Source organism: Bubalus kerabau, chromosome 3, assembly GCF_029407905.1.
Source record: "Bubalus kerabau isolate K-KA32 ecotype Philippines breed swamp buffalo chromosome 3, PCC_UOA_SB_1v2, whole genome shotgun sequence".
In the NCBI taxonomy this organism is placed as follows: Eukaryota; Metazoa; Chordata; class Mammalia; order Artiodactyla; family Bovidae; genus Bubalus; species Bubalus kerabau.
Window position 1 is genome coordinate 189,775,243 of NC_073626.1, and position 24,905 is coordinate 189,800,147.

At 58.1% G+C, this 24,905-nt stretch overlaps 2 long non-coding RNA genes across 2 annotated transcripts; one reads left to right on the forward strand and one right to left on the reverse strand.

The window, feature by feature from the left end:
* Nucleotides 1–367: 367 nt before the first annotated feature.
* On the forward strand, nucleotides 368–23,695 carry LOC129647975 (uncharacterized). Its single transcript, XR_008712599.1, has 3 exons — nucleotides 368–519; nucleotides 22,988–23,266; nucleotides 23,560–23,695. It is a non-coding gene; the product is annotated as an uncharacterized LOC129647975 (long non-coding RNA).
* On the reverse strand, nucleotides 22,116–23,379 carry LOC129647976 (uncharacterized). Its single transcript, XR_008712600.1, has 2 exons — nucleotides 23,256–23,379; nucleotides 22,116–22,511 (listed from the first exon to the last, which is right to left on the reverse strand). It is a non-coding gene; the product is annotated as an uncharacterized LOC129647976 (long non-coding RNA).
* Nucleotides 23,696–24,905: the final 1,210 nt, after the last annotated feature.

Genomic DNA, 24,905 nt, shown 5'->3' on the forward strand with positions numbered 1-24,905 from the left:
GCGGTGCTCTGGCAGGGGCGGTGTGCTCTAGGGGGAGTTGTCCCTGGCCGCTTCTGGTGGCTGCCAGCATCCTGCGGCTTGTGGCCACATCACTCCAGGCTCTGCTTCTGTGGTCACGTTGCCTTCTTTGTGTGTCTGTCTGACCTCCCTCTTATCAGGATACCTGTGGTTGCATTTGGGGCCCAAGCAGATAATCTCCATATCTTCCATTTAAATCCCATCTGCCAAGAACTGCCCCTGCCTTTGTCTGATAGGATATCATTCCCAGGGTCTCCTCTGGGAGGGCGTTTCTCAGCCAGAGGAGGGGCAGTGTATGCTTCAGGCAAGGCTTCAGGCGAGTCCGGACCCAGTGGCTCAGTGATGTCAGCGACAGCCCAGCTTTCCCATTCCTCTGCTCTGCTGTCCTCAGGCTTCACCCTAAGACTCTCCGGGGCTTCTTCATTTACATCCCACGTTGAAGAAGAGACCTGCCTTCATCCTACCATCCCCTGTCAAACTCCCAGGACATTTTAGACCTGGGTGAGTCATAAGGCTTCCACTGCGCTGATCACCATGGCCAGGGTTGGTGTGCGCTAATAGACCTCACCTAAGTCGTATGCTTTTCTCTGGAACCAGGTTAATTTCTCTGGAACCCTATGGATCCCCACGTAGAATCACATGGCTGCTGCAAAGGAGGGGTGGGTGCTAGGGTGGCCAACGTTCACTGAAACCCAAGTCACCCAGGGAGTGGAAGGACCTAGGAATAGTGGCCTTGGAGATGTGAGCACAGCTGAGCGGCTAGGAGCATCCTTCGTCTCTCAAGAGGAGGGCGTGGGGAGAGAAAGCAGATGGGGTCTGCTGAGAGGGTGAAGGTGGGCAGATGGGGAGAGGCTCAGACCCATGAAGTGGGCTTCGGGAACAACTTTCTAACATGAGATGGTGTGGGGAGCGCGGAGCGTATGGGCTAAGCAGACAGACATTTGAATTTGAGTTCTGGTTCCTACGTTTATAGCCAGGGTCATTTTTTAAGGTGGTGTGTGGCATCTTAGCTCCCCAACCAGGGATAGAACCCGTGCCTTCTGCACTGGGGGAGTGGAGTCTTAACCCCTGGACCACTGGGGAAGTATGATTCTTAAACATAGAGCTTTTACTCTGGAATTACTTTTAAGCTTACAGAAAATTTGCGGGCCTGTACAGTGAGTTCTGGACACTCCTTGGCCAGTTTCCCTACTGGTACCATCTTAAAGACCATGGAACAGTTGTTAAAACTAAGAAACCAACATTGGTACATGACTATTAACTGAATGCCAGATTTTATTTCACTTTCACCAATTTTTCCACTAATGTCCTTTTTCTTTTTTTGGCTCCTTTAACCCGTCCAGGATCCCACATCGTATGTAGTCATCGCGGCTCCCTAGACTCCTCTGACCTACGGCAGTTTCTTAATCTTTCCTCATTTTTCATGACCTTGCCAGTTTTGAGGAGTTCAGTGTTTTGTTAGACTGTTCCTCCGCTGGGGCTTGTACGATGGTTTGCTCATGACCGGGCAGGGCTGCGGGTTTGGGGAGAAGACCACAGGGTGAAGCGCCCTTGTCGCGTTCCGGGAGGCGCGTGATGACCACGGACTTCTTACTGGCCCCGTTCGCCTTGATTACATGGTTGAGCTGGTGTCTGCCGGGCTCTTCCACTGTGAAGTCACTATTTTCTCCTTCTCATACTCTGTTATTTGAAGCAAGTGGAGCCCACACTCGACTGGGGAGAAGACATGCTCCACCCTCTGGAAGCTACATCTACAGATATTATTTTGAATTCTTCCCTAAGGAAGATGTTCCCTCCCCTCTCCCATTTATTTCTATCAGCATGGACCCATGCCTTTATCTATCTTATCTTTTGGGTTATAATTCAGTACTGAGTTATTTATTTTGTTCTTCAAATTGTTCCTGTTCTGGCCATTGGGAACTCTTTCAGATGAGCTTCTGTGTCTAGCCCCTCATCCTTTTTTTTTGTTTTTGTTTTCTTGAGCATTTCCTTACTTTCTGGTACAGCACGATGCTCCAGGCTCATCTTCTATTTTCCCTTTCGGAAGAGAATCAGCCATTTCTCTGAGGCCTGTGATTCCTTTTTATTAGAGTGTGGCGTTTAGGGACTAAGACCCATGACTCATGGCTATCGTGGTGTCACTGTTTCCAGGGCCTCTCATTAGACAGAGGTAGGAAAAAATTATTTTTATATATTATATATGTACATATTATATACATTATATCATGTGTGTTATATATGTATATAATATATATGCATGTATATTATATATGTATACACACATACCAAAAAAATGTGATTTTAGGCAGATGCATAGTGGCTCTAAACCTCAGCTCCTGCCTCTGCAAAATGGGTTTGATAATGATAACCCCTCCTTCATGGAGACACCGTGAAATAAAGTATGGAAAGTTGACAGTGTCTGGTTCCTAGTGAAGCTGCAGAAAACAGTGGCCTCCACTGTGTCAGAACTGCATGGCTGAACCACGGGAGCCCTCGCGAGGTGGTGAAGCCTCTGTTTCTCCAGGATTTAAGGAACGCAGAAAGTCCAGGAACGAGATTCCTGGCTCAGTGAAGACCACAAGGCCCCTCCACTTCTTCCAGTGCTGAGTCTGCATGGAGAGAGCCCGTGTTGCCCGCGGAGAGGCACAGGCTGGCAAAGCAGAGGAAGAAAGCCCACTTCATTCAGCCGCCCTGGCACATCTGGGTTCTGGCTGACACCGAGACTGGGCCAGGCTGCGGGGGGCTGGGGTGGGGGCGGCCCTGCGGGGGTCTGTGCTGCTGGGCAGGGAGACGGGCTCACCTGTGGGGCGGCTTTGGGGGGTGTATCTGGCATCCTGGGGGCACCCCTCTGTCTGCCCAGCAGGCTCTGCCCTGGAATCCGGCCTTGGCCGAGGACCCAGAGCCCTGCCTGTACTTGCTGCGGGGGCAGAGGGCGGTGGGCAAGCATGTCTGGGGTTGGGGGGGCCCTGGGGCCGTCTGCTGGCCAGTCCCCAAGCCAGGGGCCTCCAGGGGCTCATCTCCAAGGCTTCCCACCCAGGACCCTGCTGTCCTCGCCCCTCCTGGTAATTCCCGGAAAACAGCCTATTGTTTGGAAGACTTGAATCTGAAATGAGTGGAGAAAGACACTCAGTTGTTCGTTGCTAGGGCACAGTGAGGTTTCAGGGTGAGCCAGGAGTCGCAGCTTCAGCCCAGCAAGCCCTCACCCCCAGCGCAACCAGCATGCAGCCGCCCAGCGGCAGGGAGACGTCTCCTTCATTCCCTCCCTGCCCACCCCCCCGCCTCCTTCCCTCTCCTCTCTCTCTCTGTGCTTTTCTTTAAAGTGGATTTTAACTCACTGAAGTCTGTTTAGAATAATTTTATGACACTTTATTTCCGGCCACACCACGTGGTTTGGTGGGTCTCAGTCCCACACTCAAGGATCGGGCCCAGGCACCCAGCCGTGAACATGCAGAGTCCTGACCGCTGGACCTCTGGGATGCCCTCTGTGTGCTTCTCCCTGACCCCTTCCTTCTCCTCTCTCTCACGCGAGTCTCCTGCGGGCCAGGGTGGGTGGGAGTAGGGGCTTGGACGCATCCTTGGATGGCATCCTATCCCTAATGGAATAGACAGACGAGTGAACAGTTGAAATGCAAGGACTCCGAGACAGTTTTGAGCCTAGGCAAGCTTGTCTCTGTTGGCAGGGTGTAAATTGGCACAACTGCTTTGGAAAACAGTTTGCATCTTCTAAAGCCAAGTACCTGCCACCCTCTGACCCAGTGACTTCACTTCTTTCTTTCATATACACCCAACAGAAAGGTGTACACACGTGCCCTCAAAGATAGGAACTATTCCTAGCAGTACCAGTCATTAACTGACAAAAATACTAGAAATTACCCAAATGCTCATCAGTGGTAAAATGGATAAATTATGGTCTGTTCACAGGTGGGGAAGGCTATGCAGTAATGCGAATAAGCCACCTGCAATTCTGCATGAGGAGAGAGAAGCCAGGCACAAAGGAGGGCTTCTTGGGTGATTGCATTTGCATAAAGTGCAAAAGCAGGAAAACTAATCGAGGGGCAGAGGTCAGGGCGGAGATCCTGGGGCAGGACTCGTCACTAGTCTGGGAGGAGTCTGATGATGCTGTTTACCCAGGCCGTTCATCTGGGGACAACCCACTGAGATCTGTGTACTTTGTGCCTGTGAGTGAGACCTCAACAGAACCTTTACCCAGGTGGGAGGAGCCCTGCAGCTGTGGGCGGACAAATAAGGGAGCAGCCAGCTATTACAAGAGATCAAGGCAGGCTTCCTGGAGGAGGTGTCACCCAAGCTACATCTTGAAAGGGGAAACGGAGGTGGCGGGACAAGGACACAGCAAAGCAGAGACCCAGGATCTGCCCTCCTCTGGGAGCGAAGCTCTTTATTGTCACAAAGAGGAGTCAGTGACTTGAGTCCGTGACCCGACCTTGACTTTGGCCTGCTCCTGCTTTGCCTCCATGTGAGAAGGCCCGAGGATCTGTCTTGCTCCAGTATTTTTTCTGGGTTTACATGGAGGCTCGGCTTCTGATTCCAACAGAGCTTAGCTGTGAGCCAGGACCTCCCTTGGGGGAGGGATCTATGTGGTTGGACAGCGATCCTTTCTTTTCTGTTAGGATTAATTGATTTATTTGCCTGCACCGGGTCTTTGTTGAGGCATGTGGGATCTTGTTCCCCATCCAGGGATCGAACCCAGGCCCTCTGCATTGGGAGCACAGTCTTAGCCACTGGGCCACCAGAGAAGTTCCCAATCCTTTTTTCAAATGAAGGAAGTCTGGTAAGAAAGGAGTTGGGAATTTTAAAGTCCATCATGGAGGCAGGAGTAGCAGGTTCTGGACCTGACATTCTTTGTCCCTGGCTGTGGGCCAGGGACAGCGGGACATGCTGCCATCCAGCGACTCTGAATATTTCCACAGCCACCCAATTCTGTGGAATGATCAAAGAATGGGAGGAAATGCTTTATAAACTGTGAAATGCTGTGCCCTTGAACAATCCCTAGAACACTCCATCACCTCTCTGAATGGTTGGGCATCTCACGCGCCTGGTGGGGATAGTTTTGGGCTGGGGCATAGGATGGGGCTTCCCTGGTGGTCTAGTGGCTGAGACTCCGTGCTCTCAAGGCAGGGGGCCTGGGTTCCATCCCTGGTCAGGGAACTAGATCCCACATGCCACAGCCAAGACCTGGCATAGCCAAATAAGTAAATATATATATATATATATAAATGTGAACCCTGAAGGCTGGCACGGATGGGCGTGTTGCTAGAGGAAGGATGGAGTGCCACCCTCACTGGCCACTCCCCAGGCCCTGGTTAAGGCCTGTGTGCCCGTCTTCATGCCGAGTGGGGATTGTTGGTCCCATTTTACAAAGAAGAAGACCGACAGTCAGAGAGAAGGGCCGCACGCGAGTCCACGCGCGAGAGCCCCGTGCAGGCTCACTGCCCTGGGCCCTTCTAGTTGGTCTTTAGATTCCAAGCTCTTTCCCATCTGCGCTTTTGCCCTGGCTGCTCACTCCTGGCATGCTCTCCCTTCAGATATTCAGGTCTGGCCCATTCTCATTCCTCGGTTGTTGCTCTTCAGTTAAGTCGCGACTCCATGGACTGCAGCACACCAGGCCTCCCTGTCCATCACCAACTCCTGGAATTTGCTCAAACCCATGTCCATTGAGTCGGTGATGCCATCCAACCATCTCATCCTCTGTTGTCTCCTTCTCCTCCCACCTTCAATCTTTCCCAGCATCAGGGTCTTTTCAAATGAGTCAGCTCTTTGCATCAGGTGGCCAAAGGATTGGAGTTTCAGCTTCAGCATCAGTCCTTCCAAGAACACCCAGGACTGCTCTCCTTTAGAATGGACTGGTTGGATCTCCTTGCAGTCCAAGGGACTCTCAAGAGTCTTCTCCAACACCACAGCTCAAAAGCATGAATTCTTTGGTGCTCAGCTTTCTTTATGGTCCAACTCTCAAAATGCCACCGCCTCAGGAGACCTTCCATGATCACCCTCACAATATGCGGTCTCCCCACCTCCCCTCTCGCCGCTCTGGGATTCCTCTCCCCTCACTGTTGGACTGTGAGGTCCACAAGGGCCTCCTCGGGGCCGCCTGCAGCACCTGCACAGAGGAGACGCCCAGCAGAGGTGTGTCGAGGGGACTTGAATCCAACTCCATGCGACTCACGAGTCTGCACTTGGCGTGTCCCCTCAGACCTGCTCTGCCCCTCAGTTCCCATGCCAGCCCCCACTAGGAGCCACACGTTGGGAGTGAGGCTGCCCCACCCCAGCCTGGGTGAGGCTGCCCTGAGCACCAGAGACCAGCTCAGCCACTCCTGCCGCCCTGACCTGGATTTGAACCTGGGCTCAGCTCTCACTTCCTGTCCTGGAGTGACCCTTTCCCACTCCAGGGTCCTTCTCTCTGGGTTTCCGATGTCCTGCTAAGAGTACATTTCTGACATTCCTGGGAGAAAGAACAAAAGGAAAGGGGCTCTAACTGAAGCAGGAGGGACTCTGGTTAGACATAAAGTAGAACTTCCCAACTGTGGGAACTGTAACAAACACCTGGGCGGGTGGAGGAAGTGAAGTTATGGAATCTCCTCCCTTGAGCAGCATGAAGAACAGGATGAACAGTCAGCAGCCTGGGTGGGGTGCAGGAGTACAGGCAGGGCGAACTCTGGGAGCCACGCTTAGGGCCGGGGATCTGGTCAGGAAGGAGAGGAGGGGATCAGCTGTTAGCTCTGGCATTCTAGATGCCAGCGTGGGTGTGGGAGAAGGTGCAGAAAGAGGCTGAAGGGGGCAGAGGCTGTGCCTGTTTATTTAAATACGGTGATAAGGGGAATTTTAAGTTGTTTTCGAGTTTCCAAAGCAGGGTGTGGGGAAGTGAGCCCTATAGCTGATGTCAGCAGACCGACTTGGGTCCTGTTTCACCACTTAGAAGCCGTGATGCTCTAGGCAAGTTACTTCCCCTTTCTGAGCTCTAATTCCCTCCTCTGTTAAACTGGAACGATAATGCGGATTAAAGGAGGTGGCACTTTGAAAAAGGACTTTACAGAAAGTATTATGATATATCAGGATATATGGCAGACTGGGCAAGTGTTATTATGGTAACAATCATGGTGTTTCTGTTTTCAATGCAAACTATGCTCCAGGCATAAGGCCTTTTAATCCTTGAACATGAACGTGAAGTTGCTCAGTTGTGTCCGACTCTGCGACCCCATGGACTGTAGCCCACCAGGCTCCTCTGTCCATGGGATTTTCCAGGCAATAGTACTGGAGTGGATTGCCATTTCCTTCTCCAAGGGATCTTCCCAACCCAGGGATTGAACCTGGGTCTCCCGCATCGTAGACAGACACTTTACCGTCTGAGCCGCCAGGGAAGTCTCTATATTTTAATCCTTACAACAGCTCTGTTGTTATTATTATTTTGACCGTGTCCTGCGAACCTGGGCCCTCAACCGTGACAGCACGCAGTCCTAACCACTAGCCTGCCAGGAAATTCCCACAACAGCCCTATTTTGTCACCCGTTTTACGGATGAGGAGCCTGGAGGCTCATAGAGGTGACCCGACTTGTCTGAGGTCACATAACCAGTTGGAGCCTGACTCAAGGCTTACATCCCATATGATTTCAGTCCAGCGTCCTGCACCTCCCTCTGCAGCCTATAACTGGCTGAGAAGGCATGTTTCAGACCGTAAAGGATGAATATTGTCATCATATTCTTTTTTAAAGTAATTGCGGTACATTCGTTTCCTCTGGTGGGAGCAGCAGCTTCTGGTCCTGCCACTAGAGGGCAGCAGAGCCCGGGGGTCCTGAGGGTGGCGCTCTTGCCACCTCGCATCCCGGCTTGAGCCCCGACGCTTGGCCGTGTTGGGGGGACGGACCCAGGGCAGCGGCCGGCAGGGGCACGGGCGGGCACAGCCTTTGGGAAGTCGGAGCGCCCGCCCAGTCCTGACTCGGCCCGGAGAGGAAAAGTCTCAGCAGGACGGCGGCTGGCCGCGGCACCTCCTCCGGGTGCTGAGCCTCCAGCACCCTCGACCTGCCAACCAGGGCCGTGGCGGAAGCCCTCGCCTTCCCCCGAAGCCCCGGAACCCAGGGCATCAGCCCACAGGGCTCGTCACCGTCTCCAGGCTCCCTTTGGACCGTCAGCCCCTGAAAACTTCAGGGGCCCTAGTGCTGGCCGAGCTCTCGGGAGTGCTTAAGGCCTATTGAATACACGTACGTGGGGGTTGTCCAAGCTGGGCCCAGAGCCCCTTCCTTCTGAGACTGCCCGAAGGTGGACTGAAGGGGAAGGGAGTGTTCCTAAGACTGAAAGATGCTTATCCCCAGAGGATCTGGAGACCAGGCCTTGGCCCTGGGATGTCCAAGTCTTTACACCAAGTTCTTGGCTGCATAATGGCAAAGTCTCCACCACCATGCATGCCGCTGGGTCGCTTCTTTGTGTCCGGCTCTTTGCAACCACATGGACTGTAGCCCAGCAGGCTCCTCGGTCCATGAGAGTCTCCAGGCAAGAATGCTGGAGAAGGTTCCCATGCTCTCCTCCAGGGGATCTTCCTGACCCAGGGGTTGAACCCACGTCTCTTACGTCTCCTGCATTGGCAGTCGGTTCCGCCAGCACCACCTGGGAAGCCCCAAATCACCACCACTTCATCAGCATTGATTACCTCCTTAACAACTTCCTTAATTACCCCCTCTAACAACCTTCTGGGCAGGTTCGTATATACCTTTCACATTTTTCAAAGGAGGCGACAGAGGCTCAGAGAGAAGAAGCAACTTGCCTGAGGTCACATAGCAAATAAGAGGCAGAGCCTCTTTGGACAGGCCCGCCTGACCTAGGGCCTGCTCCCTGAAGCCTTCAGCTGTGACAGCCATCTCCTACCAGCTCTGCAGCGACGCCCGGCTCAGGGAGCCCAGGCTCATCCACCAGCCGCCATGGTCCTCGCAGCGGCCCTGTGAGGGGCAGACCCGGATGGGAGCAAGTGCCCGCGATGGACGGCAGCTCACGCGGCCTGGCGCTTGGCCTCCTCCCAGCTCCGTGTTCAGCGATGTAAAGCAGGCGCTGGGAGCCATGCGGGTGCCTTACAGAAACCAACCGCCCGCCCCCTCCCTGTCAGCACCCCACATGGAGCCGGTGGCCATCGGTCACCAGCAGGCCCCTTCTGAACCAGAGCGCCCCCGCTTAAAGAGGAGAGGGATGCACGGAGGCGCCCGCAGGCCCTCTCTACCCGGCTGCGCCCCGCCCTCCCCACTGGGCTCACGCCCTGCCTGCAGCAGCGTGCCCTGATCCTCTTCCCGTCCCGGCGGCGGCGACAAGTGCCGGGACTGCCTGCTGGGCCCCAGCTCTCCTCCTTTGGCCTGGGGGCTGGGGTGCTCTTGACCTCGCTTCTTTCGAAACGTGTATTTATTTGTTTGGCCGTCTCAGGTCTGAGTTGGCAGCGGGATCCTTCACTGTGGCACGCGGGCTCAGCTGCCCCAGGCCGGGTGGGACTCAGGTCCCCGACCAGGGATGGAACCCGAGTCTTCTGCATTGGAAGGTGGCTTCTCAACCCCTGGACCACCCCGCCAGTCCCTCCAGACCCCTCTTTGTGACCGCAGGTGAAGCCTTGTGCCCAGTGGGTGGTGGGATGCCTCAACCTGACTTCGACGCCCCTCCAGCTGTGACCCCAGCAGCATGGCATCAATGGCCAACAGAGAGGATCGACAGCCAGTGCTTTCACATCCACTTTGCCTTGACGCCCTTCCCCACCTGCCCTGCAGGGTGGGGCAGCGTGAGGCTTTGCGGAAGGCTGGGGCAGAGGCGCCCTGGGAGGCCGTGTTGCTTGGCAGACCGGTGCTGGGTGGCACTGGTCACCCAGGGCCCCTGGACTCAGTCCCGCAGCCACTCTGGCTGCTGGATGCAGAGGGTTTGGGGTCCCAGCTGGTAGGCAGAGCTCCCAGAAGTGCGGACAGCAGCGGGCTGGGAGGAGCGCAGGGCAGGGCAGGGCTCGCACACCCTTTCCCCAAACAGGTGCCTCCTCCCAGACATCCCGCCGCAGCTGCTGGTTTCCAGGAAAAGGCCAATGCAATCGCTGAGTCGGCTCGAGGCTGGTATCACCCTGGCAGCTCCGCGGGATGAGTCTGCTGCTTCAAGGGCCCAGCAGGGCCTGCCCAGGAGCTCCGGACCTGGCCAGCTTCCCGTTACCCGCCCCACACCATTGTTTCCGCCTGGTGCCGGCCCTGTGCTCTCCCACCCCGGCCTCTGGCCCAGAGGGCACCTCAAGCCCCACACCAGCCTGGCTCCGATTTCCCAGATACCAGACTTGCTCACACTGGAGCAGAAGCAGGTTTCGGGAGACCTGTGGTTTGAACTCCCGGACCACCCGGACCTGCTCCGTGGCCTTGGGCAAGTCCCTTTCCCTCTCTGAGCCTCAGTTTCCTCATTGTTGAGAGGCAAGTGTTACCCTACTGGGCCTTGCTGTTCAAAGGAAAGGCAGGGGCCCGAGGTGCCGGCGGGTGGGAGGTGCTCAGGAAATGGTTCTTACACGCTCTCCCCCAGCGTGACCTGTTCTCCCAGGGCCTGTGGGGAAGAAGGAAGCTGTGGGCCCTTTGCAGAGGGCCCACCTGACATCCGTCAACATATAGTCATAATACTCATCATGCAGCGCCATGGCTCACTAGAGAAATGGGCCCGAGCTTCCGTCTCCTATCCCGGCCGGCTCTGGGCTCCCGGCGTTAGGGCGGCCGAGTGTGGGTAGGAAGTGGGAATGGCCAGGGGCCACCGTCTGGGTGAGGTCAGGACTTGAAAGAATCTGGCCTGTCCAAGAGGGGGATGGGCAAGGCTGCCCCAGGGGGGCGTCGGAGGAGGCCTGGTCCTCCCCTCTCCGGGGCAGCTCTGGGTGACGGCCCCTGGCCAAGGAGCCCTGCTGGAGCTCAGTGCCCACACCCTGCTTCTGGTTGTAGCACGTCACCCCTGCTCCAGGCAGCGTCTTCTTGTTTGTTTGGGGTTTCGGAGGAATTAATGAAATTGTTATGTAATTAGCAATGTGGTGGGCACCATCCAGGACTGGCAAGGGGAGCTGGGAAGGCAGGGGAGAGGGCCTGGGAACTGGGATTGCTCAACCAATGACCAGTGAAGAGGGTGGAGTGGGAAGTAAGCAGTGGATTGAATAAAGCGTGAATCAGTGAATGAATAAGTGAGTGAGTGAATTAATGGATAAGCTAATGCCCAGGTGATATTAGCAAACACTTACACAGTGCTCACTGCATGCCTAATATGGTTGTAAGCACTTTCCTTGTCTGAACTCACTCAGTCTTCCCCAGAGGTAAGCTGAATTATTACCTCCATTTCACCAAGGCACAGAGAAATTAAGTAACTTACCCAACGTCCTGCAGCTAGTAAGTGACTGACTTGGGACTTGAACCCACGCAGGCTGGCTCCAGAATCTTTGGGTACCAAGTGGGAGCGCAGCCCCAGGACTAGGAAGAGAGTCCATGGCTGGGTGGTCCGAAGTTGGATTTTGCAGTCTGTTCCTAGAGACTTCAGACTTGATGTTATTTGGTGGGTCATTCATTCATTCATTCATTCCACACATCTGCTGGTCACTCACTCATCCATTCACTCAGAGCGAGCGCTGGGGGAGCATACTGATCTTATTCTGCTCTGGCAAATTTTGTCCTTTGGGGCTCAGCTCAGGCGCCACCTCCTCCAGGAAGCCTTCTCTGATTTCCTCTGCAGAGGGCCCAGGCTCCTGGACTTCCCCTTTTTTGGCCGTGCCACACGGGACGCCAGATCTTAGTTCCCTGACCAGAGACCGAACCTGTGCCCCCTACAGAGGAAGTGCGGAGTCTTAACCACTGGACTGCCAGGAAGCCCTCCCTCATCATTGTCTTCCCCTGTGCTTGCTTCCCTCTTCCGATGGGCAGTGCTTTTGTCTGTGAGTTCTTGGTATACTGTGGGTGCTCAGTAGAAGCTTGACCCTGTTGCTGCTGGGCCTCCTCCTGGGAACTACCAGTGCCCTGCTCCCTGCCACTTCCTCTCCTCCTTCGAGCCAGGATGCTCCGGTGTCTGGGCACCCGCCCCACCGGGCACCCGCCCCCCCACCACCCGCCACAAAGACCTTCCCATCCTGCTGGTGAGTGGAAACTCCCCGGGTACTGGTTCTAGCCAGGGCTCCCGGTCAGCAGGGCTGGGATTCACCCCTGCCCCGGGAGGGAACTGGGCCCGCCCTAGCTCAGCAACCGACAGCAGCCTCTTCCTTTGCTGGCTAAATGTTTGTTTTCAAATTCCTGAGGCCTGCGTCACCTCCCGCCCGGTCCCCACTGGCCCTCCCTGGCTTTGCTTCCTTCCTCCCCTTGCTTGACCAGGCTGGTCTGTGCTGGGGCGCTGAGCCAAGCCTGTCCCTCCTGCGGCCCACCCGCCAGGACCCGAGCCTGGGAGCCAGGAGCCCAGAGACTGGGGTGGAAGGCAGGGAGGTCGGGAGCGCTCCCAGCTCCTCTGCAGAGAGGGTGGAGGGCAAACCTTTGTGCTCTTCAGGGGATCACAGGCTGGAAGCCAGGACTAGTTGTCGTCGAGGCTGGGGGAGCCAAGCGGGGCAGGCCTGGTCCTGGCCCGGGCGCCCAGCACAGGTCAGACCTAATTCAAACTCTCCTCAATTGGGGCTCTTCTTAAAAATAATAATAATAATAATTCCTTGGCTGCATGGGGTCTCAACTGCGGCACAGCCTGCGGCACTCGGGCTTAGCTGCCCCATGACACGTGGGGTCTCGGTGCCCCAGTCAGAGGTCGAACCTCCGTCCCTTGAATTGCAAGGCAGACTTTTAACCACTGGACCACCAGGGAAGTTCCGCCACCTGAGAGTCTTTTTTTTAATTTATTTATTTTTAATTGAAGGATAATTGCTTTACAATGACTGTGTTGGTTTCTGCCAAACATCAACATAACTGGGAGTCTTTTATCTATTATTTATTTTTGGTTGCGCTGGGTCTTCGCAGATGCGTGGGCTTTTCTCTGGCTGCGGTGCGCGGGCTTCTCGCAGAGGTGGCCTCTCTTGTTGTGGAGCACGTTCTGGGTGCACAGGCCTCAGTAGCTGTGGAACGTGGGCTCAACAGTTGCAGCTCACGGGCTTAGGTGCTCCGTGGCCTGTGGAATCTTCCTGGTCCAGGGATCGAACCTGCGTCCCCTGCATTGGCAGGCGGATTATTTACCATTGGGCCACCAGGGAAGCCCGACCTGGGAATCTTGAGTAAGTAGGGTGGTAGGTCTCAAACTTGAACTCTAGTGCCTCAGATCACCCAAGGACCTTGATAAAAATGCAGAGTCCTGGGCCCCATCCCCTGAGTCAGTGGATCTGAGGCAGAGCCCAGGAATCTGAATTTGGAGCCTGCTTCCCTGGTGATTCAGGTGCAGGAGGCCCACAGCGGTGAATAAGGCCCACAGCTTGAATAAGTTTAGACAAACGGGGATTCTAACCCCAGCCCCACCACTCGCCTGTCCTGTGACTGACCTTCGAGAACCGTGCTGCCCAGTTCGGCCAGCGCTAGCCACAGGTGGCTGTTTATATTTAAATTAATTGAGATGAAATGAAATTAAAGCCAGTTCCTCAGGGGCATTGGCCACATTTCCAGTGCTCAGGAGCCCCAGGTGGCGGGTGGCCACCGTGTGGTGCAGAGCAGATCTGGAACACTGCCGTCCACTCATCGCTCCATCCATAGAGAGCGCTCTTGGACAGCACCGTTCTAGAATGTCCGCTCCATGGAGGCAGAGGAAATCACCTGCTTCATTTTCTGCTGTCCAAGGCATACAGCACAGTGCCTAGAGCCGAGCTGGGGATCCGTGAATACCTTTAAACCAGTTTTCTCATCTGGCTGCCCTGGGTCTTTGCTGCTCTGTGTGGGCTGCTCTCTGGTTGCGGTGTGCGGGGCTCCTCTTCACTGCGGGCTCTGGAGCGTGTGGATTTCAGCAGTCGCAGCACACAGCCTCAGTGGTTACCATGCACGTGATTAGCTGCTCCGTGGCATGTGGGCTCTTCCCAGGCCGCGGGTGGAACCTGCGTCCCCTTCGTTGGCAGGCGGATTCCTATCCACTGTACCACCAGGGAAGTCTCATCAGCAACTTTTTAATTGATTTTTTATTGTGGTAAAGTACACCACATGTAATGTGAAACGGACCGTCTTAAGCACCTTTGAGCTTCAGCTCGGTGGCGTTAAGCCTACTCACATTGCTGTGCGGCCATTGCCGCTATTCATCTGCAGAATTCTGTCATCATCCCAGACGGAAACTCTGCCCTACGAGACAATAACGTGCCATCAGTAAATGCGTTTTAATAAACGGGTGATCTCGGTCATCTCCTCACTCCGAGCTTTAGCTTCCTCGCCTACAGAACGCGCGCCATGTGGGTTCCCACCGTGTGAGTCTGTAAAGGTTAAATGGGATCCAGAGCACGCATTTGGCACAGGCCTTGGTGCAGAGTAAGTGCTCGTCAAGCGTCTGCAGTCACTGTGTTATTGGGTGTCCCCAGGGGCTCAGCGGTAAAGAATCTGCCTGCAGCGCAGGAGACTTGGGTTCGATCCCCAGGCCAGGGAAGATAACCCAGAGGAGGAAACGGCAACCCATTCCTGTATTCTTGCCGGGAAAATCCCACGGACAGAGGAGCCTGGCGGGCTACAGTCCGTGGGGTCCCAAAGAGTTGGACACGACTGAGTACTTGCTTACTGTTATCACCCCTTCGGGCAGTCTTCCCCGAGTATCCCACACCTCCCTGCTCTCTTAGCTCTCCATTCAAGTAGACAGAAAGAGGGACCACTGCTGCTGTGAATTACACGGGTGTTGTGTCTCCAGGGCATGAATCACTGCTGCCTTTGAGTCCTCAGCCAGGCTAACTACCCTGAGGACCATTACTTCCAGTGGCTTTCACCAACAGGTGTCCCAGGACCCTGCAACACACCCAGAGATGGGGGATGAGTCGGGAGAAACCTTTTCAAACGATCTCAAAGTACAGATGGGAAGGCTGTGGTCCAAGGTCACACAGGAGGCCAGTGACACAGCCACAGTCCAGAGCAGGGAGGCTGACCCCAGTCTTTCCAAGACACTGCCTGACTGGGACATGGGGCCACCAACTGAATGGATGGACGAATGAATGAATGAACGAACGAGAGCCTCATTTTGCAGCTGAATGGGAGGCTCAGGGAGGTTAAGTGAGGTGCTTGGTAAATGTCTGTGGAACTGATCACTGGGTGTCAGAGGGCAGGGCATACTGGTCAGGCACTTTGAACCCTGTAGCACCTTTAATCGCTGCCACCTTTAATCTCTGGGACAGTCTCTTGCCCTGGATAGGAAGTTATCATAGTGGAGTGGAGAGAGAAGCTAAGTCTTGACATCATGAGGGAAAGAAGGAATTTCTTTGGCTTTAGAATCAGACACGGAGAAGGCAATGGCACCCTACTCCAGTACTCTTGCCTGGAAAATCCCATGGATGGAGGAGCCTCGTAGGTTGCAGTCCATGAGGTCGCTAAAAGTTGGACACGACTGAGCGACTTCACTTTCACTTTTCACTTTCATGCATTGGAGAGGAAATGGCAACCCACTCCAGTGTTCTTGCCTGGAGAATCCCAGGGATGGGGGAGCCTGGTGGGCTTCCGTCTACGAGGTCACACAGAGTCGGATACGACTGAAGCGACTTAGCAGCAGCAGCAGCAGAATCAAACAGGCTCAGATCTGTCACAGAACTTGAGACAAGGGGGCAGTCTTGCTAAGCTCTGAAACTTTCTACACTAAGGACTCTCCTGAGGCATTATAAAGGCTATGGCCTCCAGCCAGTGGTGAACTGGTAAATGTTTAACAACTGGCTCCTGAAAGGGGGGGAAAGCCCCGGTTTGCATCATTTGCTGATCGCTGTGGTGTAAATACTTCTAACAGTTATTTCAAGGTCCCAGTGAAACCTGGCTCACAAAATTCACGAAATTTTAACAACGCGCTCTCCCTCCTGAGCCAGAGGGAGCCAGCTCCAGCATATCACGGGGTCTGTGTAAGCTCAGGTCAACCTCTTCCCTTTTTGTGCCTCATCTCCCTGATCTACAAAGTGGGGTGCTGACGGTTCCTGCCTGCATGGCTGTCGAGAGGATGAAATGAGCCCTTACTATGCTGCAACCCAGAGGCTGGATGATCAGCAAGACTAGGGTGGACTGTAGAAGGTCCCTCCTTCCCTCCCTGGCTGGGCATTCTGAAGGGGCCTAGGGGGCAGCCGGGGCATCAGCTGTGGGGGGCCAGCACCTCGTCCCCTCCTCACCCCTGGTCCCTTGGGCAGGCTCTCCTCCTCTCTGACGCCGGGCTCAAGGGTTCCTGGGTAGCCTCGTGGAGGGGACCAGGAAGCCCCTGGCCCTTCCGTCTGAGTCACTTTCAGAAGCCAGGTGGCGGGTGGGGCGAAGGGGAGGGCAGAGCGGCTCGTGGTGACGGCCGTTTGCCCAAACCTGGAAAGACGGGCTCACGTGCCCGAATCTGGTGGATCTGCCTCATTTCCCCTGGCTTCATTCCTGCACCATGGGAGGGGGAGGAGCTCCCCTCTGTCACCCAGGCAGCCCTCCCATCCCAAGCTGAGGACTGGTAGGGCCTGGGCACCCAAGGGGTCACTCTTTAGACAGTGGGGTGCCAACCAGGTCACGGAGTCATGCCCCACTCCGCATCTCTCTTCTTGCTTTTGGCATCTAGGTGCCTGCATTCAGGGGCTGTGAGTCTGGAAATTAAGGAGAGCTGATCGTGTTGGAAAGGGGCCTTCTCACACTAGGAGGGATGGCTGCGTTCCTGGGAACTCCCTGCGGCCCAGCGGTTAGGACTCCACGCTTTCAGTGCTGAGGGCTTGGGTTCAATCCCTGGTTGGGGAACTAGGATCCTGTGAGCTGTGTGGTGTGGCTATGGCTAAAAACAAAAACAAAAAATATGCTTTCCTGGCCAGGCGCTCCAGGAGTTTCTTTGTAAAGAGCATGAGAACGTAACAGAATTTTAGGGCAGAAAGGTGCCTATGGCACAGGCAAGCCCTCTGCCACAAAGATGGGGAAGCTGAGGCCTGGGAGGAGAAAGATCATGTTCACAGTTACACAAGGACTCAGAGGCTGAACTAGCACCTGGACTCAGCCCTGGATGCCAGTCTCTTTTTTGCTCCCTGGTGAGCGGCAGAAAGGGCTGGAAGGTGACGGCCCAAGAACACAGCTATCCTTCTGGGGAGGGGTGACTCGCCAAGGAGGCCCCCGTGGTGGTGAACGCATCCTGGAGGCCCCAGGCCGAGGCGGTGGTGATGCTGCTTGCCGGGGGAGGCCCTGGGTCTGCCCAGCTTGGCCCCTGAGCCCCTGTGTGGCCGTGGGCGAACCATGACCCTCTTCTTCCTGACATCAGTCTCTCTGGCAGCCAAACGGGGGGACCAGACCGGAGGCTGAAAATGCAGGATGATGGTCTGGGTGCCTGGTGTAGAAACAGACACAAGGGGTGTGCCTGGGGGAGCTGGGGTGAGGGCGGGGGACCCTCAGCTCCTCAGACCCCAGGGGACGGGACTCCTGCAGGGGCCTTGGCACCCCCGGGGACTGAAGGGAGGGGTTGGGATGCAGGGGGCCTGGCCTAGACCCCGAGGGCATGAGTCTGGTGCCGCCCGTGACCCCTGAAAGAGATGGAGAGACAGCGAAGTCAAGAGAAAGACGGAGAAAGGGGGCCCTCACAGGGAGAGACATTTGAGACAGAAATGAGAGAGAAGGAGAGGCCGAGAGGAGGAGACACATGTTTCCACTCAAAGCTCTTGACTGTTTAAAATAAAGCCGACCCAGCAATCTTCACCGCTGACGGTTGGCCGGAGCCCAGGCCCCAGGCAGAGCGTGCCCACGGGCCTCCTGGGCCCACCCGGAACACTCGGCTCTGGCCCTGGCTCAGGCCTGAGGGGCCCGGGAGAGACCCCTGAGCAGGCAGGACCCCGAGGCGCCTCCAGACATGCCCCGTGCAGCTGCCACGCCAGAGCCTCTGGGTCATTTGGGACCCGCCCGGCCGGGAGGATGCCCGAGAGCACACGGGCTCGCCTTGGGGCCCGCGTGGCAGGGGATCCCTGTCCCCAGATGCTCTCCAGGGCACAGCCCAGGTCCCCGCAGCCCCGGGTCGAGGGCACGTGGCTGGGGGTGAGCCGTGAGCCGTGGAGATGGTGGAGGGTCTTCAGGAGGAGGAACACGCAGGCGCGGGCCCGGGTCAGCACACCTGTCCAGACTTGCTCAGAGCCCCTCCGCCCCACACACACGCATTCTGCACTCGGACCCAAGAGCTGATCTGGCCGCAGCCCCCGGGGACCCAGGCAGGAATGAAGCTGGTCTAAGAGCTTCACCTGTGTCTCTTTGCGACCCCATGGACTGTAGCCCACCTGGCTCCACTGGAGCGGGCGGCCATGCCCTTCTCCAGGGGAGCTTCCCAATCCAGGGGTCAAACCCACGTCTCTCAGTCTCCTGCATTGGCAGGCGGGGTCTTTACCACCAGCATCACATGGGAGGCCCAGTCTAAGAGCATGTCCTGTTTGGAGAGCACCCAGCGGGCCCCAGAAGCTGCCAGGCGCTGAACGCCTCCTCTCGTTTAATCCGCCCACTCCACGAGGCTGGAGCCGTTACAACGTCCACTTCACAGACCATGAAACTGAGGCTCGCAGGAGTTGACACACTTACTGCCTGGATCTCTTAATAAGTGGAACGTGGGATTTGAACCTGGATTTGTTCACGCAGCTCCGTCCCACCCCCTGGGCTGTCGGGGAGTTCCTGGGCCCGTGGAGGGGGCGCCCTGCACCCTCAGGCCCCGCTCCCGTCCCTTCCGGAGCTGAGAGAGGCAGCTCTGAGGACGGCTGATCCCCGGGGTTTTGTTCTTGGCACAAAGGCATCCGGATCCCGGCTTAGCGGTGAATGGCGAGGGGCCCGCCACCCCCCGCAGGCAGGCCTGGCAGGCCCTGCTGCTGCCTGCTGCCCCACCGCCCGGGAGCCCTGGCTTCCCATTCAGAGCCACGGCTCAGCCAGCGACAAGCACATCAAAGCAGGGAGATTACAGACCTGGGGGGATTACAGGCGGCCGTGAGGGGCTGGGGGGGCTGGGGGTCCCACAGGGGCCTTGGTCCTGTGCAGGCTCCTCCTGGCCTCACGGAGACCTCAGGGCCACCAGCAGGGCAGGCAGTGAGGGGAGGGGAGGCCAGAGGGGAAAAGGACCACCCGAGGGCACAGTTGGGGGCAGGGCGGTCACCGATCCAGGCGACCCCACTGTCACTCGGGATGTCTTCTGTGAAACACTCTCTGTGCTTAAGACACCCTGTTCTGGGGCCTCTCCCAGAGAGAGAAAGGCCAAATGCCGACAGAGAGGAGACACTGGAGGCAGAAGGGGGAGAAGGGTGGTCTCCCGGGGGCACGTGCCCCCCTGACTGCCCACGGGGGCACTGGGGGAGGGCTGGCATGCGTGGGCAGCGCCTGGTCGGGCAGAAGCGTGGAGGCGGACGGGGCCCCCGGTGGATGGAGCAGCAGGGAGAGGGCTGTGAGCGCCCAGGGCTCCCCAGGGCCTCCTGCAGCCGCGTCTGCCCCGGGCTGGTGGGAGCCCTGGACCTGGGGGTCTTCCCCGTCCTGGGCTCAGACTCGCCCGGGAGAGAAGGGAGTGCCGGTCTCAGCTCGGGGGTCGCAGAGGGTGAGGGCATGGGGGGCCGTGGGCCCTGAGGTGCTGCTCTGCTGCGTGACCTCAGGGAGGTAAACAGCCCTCTCTGGGCCCCCTTCTCCTTCCAAAGGACTCTGGCATCCTGTTGGACGCTGTGGGTTTGCTGACTGGGGGCCCCTGCACTGAATCCTTCAGGGAGGTGGGCTTGTGCTGGCCCTGGACCTGCATTCTTTATCCGGTCCTCCCAGCACAGTTACTTCCTCCCCACTTGACAGGTGAGGAAACCGAGGCTTACAGAGGCCTTGGCCAAGGTCGCCCGGCTCCCGAAGAGTTCCAAGCCCCATGACCTCACTCTCGGATGCCAAGCTGTGGGCTGGGACCCCAGCAGGCTGGCCCCGTGCCTGGACGCTTGTGGGGCCCTGCACCCCCGCCCCCGGTGCCAAGGTGGCAGAGGATGGTGCCCACCTGCTCCTCCCCACCCTGGCGCAGGCTCGGCCGGCACCCCCAGGAATGCCGCTGCATTCCTGTGGCGGGGGCGCGGCTGCCCGCAGCTCTGTTTGCCCGAGGTGCTGGTTGCTAAGCGCCGCTCCAGGCGCTGAGTCAGCAGGCCAGCCCATCGCAGGAAGGAGGTGAAGGGGTGGGGAGGAAGCCCTGCTTCCCCTGAGGGGTCGGGGTGGAGGTGTGCCCTGGGGTCCAAACCTGGGAGCAGTGGGGGAAGTCAGGCTGAGTCCTGCTGAGGAGCTAAGATGCTCCCTGCGGAGAAGTCGGTCAGCGGAGCTCAGGGTGCCAGGACTTTAGACGGGAGGGGAGGCCTTCCACGTGCCTGGCGCTGCGCTGGCTACCTCGATGGGACTCTTTTCTCCTAGAATAGAGCTGACTCACTGTCCTTACCCTCCTTTCTCATCTGGGGAAACTGAGGCGCAGCCGGTCCCTTGTGAGGAAGGGGCAGGGCCAGGCCTGGGACTCAGAGCTGCGGTCAGTGTGCGGGGGGCGGAGGGTGCTCTGCCACTTGGGCCTGGCCTTGTTGGCTTCGAGAGCCCTTTCCCTTCTGGGGCCTCAGTTTCCCCCTGCCCTGAGGAGGCAGGGAAAGTGGACCCGCCACGCCCTCCACAGTGCTATTTGCTCTCTGTCAGGCAGGTCACTTCCCCGCCGGCCTCCCTGCCAGCCAGCCTTTGATCTCCTGGCGGTGCCTGCCTCCAGACTCCCTTTATCTTTACAGGCACTGCCCTGGGCACCACCCCCACCTCCCACTGGCATCCGGAGGGCAGAGGGGGCACTTCCGGGAGAGCCAGCGTGGAGGTGGGGAGAGCTGGCTGAGAGGGTTGGGCTTAGCGGGGTCTCGCAGTGCCCGCTTGGGAGGGGCTGGCAGCTGGTGGGCACTGGGGGCCAGCGCGGGGCAGACGGTGTGCAGGGTGGGCCGGGGTTTCCCGAGGCCAGGGGTTTCGAGGGCTGGTTCTGGTGGTTTCTGATAAGAGAAGGAAGGGGTGGTCAAAATCCGTGGGAGACTGGGAGATGGGCTGGGGGCAGGAGCAGGGCAGAGGGGTTCCACCGCCAGCCTGCCCCACGGCCTTTGCCCGAGGCCTTGGCCCAAGTCTAACGACCAGCTGCCCCCGCCTGCCTCCCCTCTCAGGCAACGATCTGGGGGCTCAGAGCTGGAAGCGGTGCTGTCTGGCGCCTCCTCTGAGGTGCACGGGCTGAACTGATGGGTAAGCCCCCGCCCCTGCCCGCGGAATATCTCTACTCTGAAGCAAGAGCCGCGGCTCCTGCCCGCAGGGAGCTCCTAGTCTTGAGAGAGGGCACGCAGGCCACTCCTGGAAACCCCCCAACTGCTGGAGGAGCTGTTGTGCCCTCCCCTTGGGGGGCGGTTCACAGTCTGAGGGCCGAGGCCTGCTGGGAGATCAGCATCTTCACCAGGCCTGTTCAGGTCCCAGAGACTCCCCCGTCCCTCCAGGATCAGCCTGAGGCCAGGCCCTGGCTGGGAGGGGTCTCTGTCAGACCGGCCCGGGGCACAGGTTCAGGCTGTGGCAGGAGGTGGGTCCCTGTGCAAAACAGTTATCAGCGCTGCTCCTCCGGCCGGAGAGACGGGGAGGGTCTATTACAGGGCTGGAGCCGCAGGCAGCCTGCCTCCTCACCCCCGCCTCCCACCGCGCGCGCACACACCCGGGCACAGACGTGCACACACACGCAGACAGGCGTGCACACACACGCAGACGTGCACACACGCAGACAGACGTGCACACACACGCACCGGACGCGCCGGGCCTGCCCTCGTCCTCAGCTTCTTCACTGTGACCTGAGGGTCATCACAGCTCTCCCGCCCGCCCCCTTCCTCTGGGACACGCGGGTGTGGGCACACACTCGTCCTCACACACTCACACTGGCAGGCCCACGCCGCCCTGCTCCAACCACCTCCGAACTCACACGCAACGTACCCAGCACATCCTTGCCTGTGAACCTTCACACAAGTGCACACGGGTGTATATGTAGTTGGGGGACTGTGGCAGGGTCCCCCGGACCCCGTGAGAGTGAAGAGAACCCTCACCCCCCCAGCAGCATTCTCTCTCTGGGGTGGACCCCCCACGTCAGCCAGGTGCCAGGAGGAGCCCCCAGCTCGGTGCCCTTGCCCTCTTTCCCAAGGAAATGCCATTTTGGCCAGGGGGAGGTTGTGTGTGAGAGGCACGCAGATCTGGCTTCCATTGCCCTGAAACTTGGCTTCCTCGTCTGTAAAGCAGGGATGCAGGCAGTCACGGGGAGGGTGTGGAGGGGGCGGAGGCCACGAGAAGACCTGGGTGCAGGCTGATGTGTGTGAAGCGCCTGGGACATCGCAGATGCTCAGTAAACGCTGGCTGGGTGGGTTGGGGGCAGCGGGAACTCCCTGGAGCCTGGAAGAGAACAGATATGATCAGGCGTGTTCCACAAACCTGGTGCATTCCAGGCCTTGACCTGGGCACTGGGGCCTCAGATTAAAACAAAGTCAAACCAAACCCTGTTCCCTCCCTTCTCTCAAGGTGCTCACTTGCCCGATACTGCAGAGGCTGGATTTTGTGTCAACAGTCAATTCCAAGTCAGCGTGGGGTGTGCTGGGAGACAAGACGTACGGAGAGGCGGCAGGAGGGGAAAGCGTGGGGTGGCCACTTCTCAGGAAGTGATCTTAGTCAGTGACTGTCCTTCTTTGAACTCAGTTTCCCCGAATATAAAATGGGCTTGAAAATAACCAGGTCACTGCTGGCTCTGTGCCAGGCACGTGGCATGTGGCCTCTACTTGGGCGGAGCCCGTGGGCCATTCCGCCCCTTCTGAGCCTGGGCTTGGGGGCTGGGGGTCGGGATGAGGCCGTCTGTTTCCACGGAGTTCCTGCAGTTTCTTCCCCAGGAACCCAGGCCCACGGACCCCAGGTCTCAGGGGCAGGGTGAGGGGCTGTGGCAGAGCCTGGAGCGTGCTCGACCACGGACAGACGCGGTCAACCCCTCAGCTACGGAGCTGGGCACGTTTCTGGTGGCTGCAGATCTGGGGAAGCGTCAGAGGTGTCCTGACCCCTGGGAGCACTCGGTCTAACAGGAGAGGCATGGATTCCCTTCTGCGCCCTCCAGCATCCAGTCAGAGGGGGCACGCGGCACGGCAAACTCACCCTCTGATGAGGTAAGTCTCTCCGGAATGTCAGAGTTGGGAGGTCCCTTAGAACCTCTCCTGAGTCTCCAAGGCTTGGCCTGGAGAGACCCCCTCAGGACCCCGAGGGCCGGACTCACGTGGGGAGGATGGGTGTGTCTCACGGGCAATGGGGCAAACTGCAGCCAGCAGCCCTCCAAAGACTTCTGAAGTCAGGACAGTGCAGGCAGGCCTCCAGACCCGCCACCCCCAAGCAAGTCTGCGATCTGGTTCCTGCCCTTGGCTGGGCAGTCGGCAAGCGCGGGTCCCACCTTCCCTTTCTTCAGGTGGGGAAACCGAGACCAAGGAGGAGGAGGTAGTTTTCAGGCCGTGAGGCCTTCAACAGATCTCTGCCCACCTGTCTTTGCCTCCCGCAGGACGAAAGGAATGGATCTAGCTCCCTGCCTGGCTCTGAGATAAAGCTCAGCCAATCTCACTGTGATTACTACTAATCATCATTGTTGTGAAGCGCCAATGAGGCCCCAGGTCAGGCGGTAGAGGCCGAAGGCTTTGGGAAGGAAGGGATTTTTACTTAGTTGGCCGCACATGGGGGTCTTAGTTCCCAGATCAGGGATCGAACCGGCGGCCCCTGCAGGGGAAGCGCGGAGTCTTAACCACTGGGCCACCGGGGAAGCCCCGGAGGAGGTGATTTTTAAAGGTGGGGGGCGTGCGAGGCCTGGGGGGAGCAGCGGCCGGGACCGAGGGCAGAAACAGGCACAGCGCGCACCGCACCTGAGCGCGGGCCCGGGCGCCTGGCCCCTCGTAGCGGTCCCCGCAGCCCTCGTTTCCACGGCGACGGGGCCGCCCCAGCCGGGCGCCGACCCCCTTTGCGGGGCGCAGAGGCGGTGCCTCGCAGCGGGGAATGGGGCTCAGGCCGGCTGCACCCCGCCCGCGGCGACCCTCAAAGGCGGCACCAGAGGGGCCGGAACCGGGCGGCGGGCGCAAGAAGGGGCGCGGCGGGGCTGGGCTGGGCTTGCTGGGCTTGCTGCCCCGCCCAGGCCCCGAGACCCCCGCCCCTCCCGCCGGCAGGTGGGCGCCAGCCCCGGGGGGCCGGAGCCGACGCGGACCCCGGCCCTCCCCGCTCCCCGCGCGCCTTCCGGGCCGGCCGGACTCTCCCGCAGCGCCCGCCTCGTCTCTGGCCGCCGCGGGGAGCAGGGCGAGCCCCTGGCTGGGCAGGGTGGACGGCTCCAGGCCGGGGCTCCAGGGCCGGGGGCGGGCGCACTGGTCCGCTTCCTCTCGAGGAATCAGGAGACAAGACTAGAGATTGCATATTTTTTTCAAGTTATGTATTTATTTTTGAATATGTTACTGAAGCATTTGTTGTAACTACAGTTACAAAGGAAGAATACACAGTAAAATAGCCAACCACCACCCATCACACACACACGCACACACACACACACACTCACTCACTCACTCACCCTACCCAGGGCTGGCTGGGGGCACCTCAGGGGGTCCAACCGGGAAGCTTGCAAATGGTGGCAAGTTTGGACAGGTGGCTGTGGCGTGATGGATGAGATGGCAGACAGAAGGATGGATGGGCTGGGGGACAGACAGACAGACAGGCGGTGACTGCCTGGCTGGGAAGGGCTGTCTGGGAAGTGATGGATGGGACACAGAGGGCTGAGAGAGA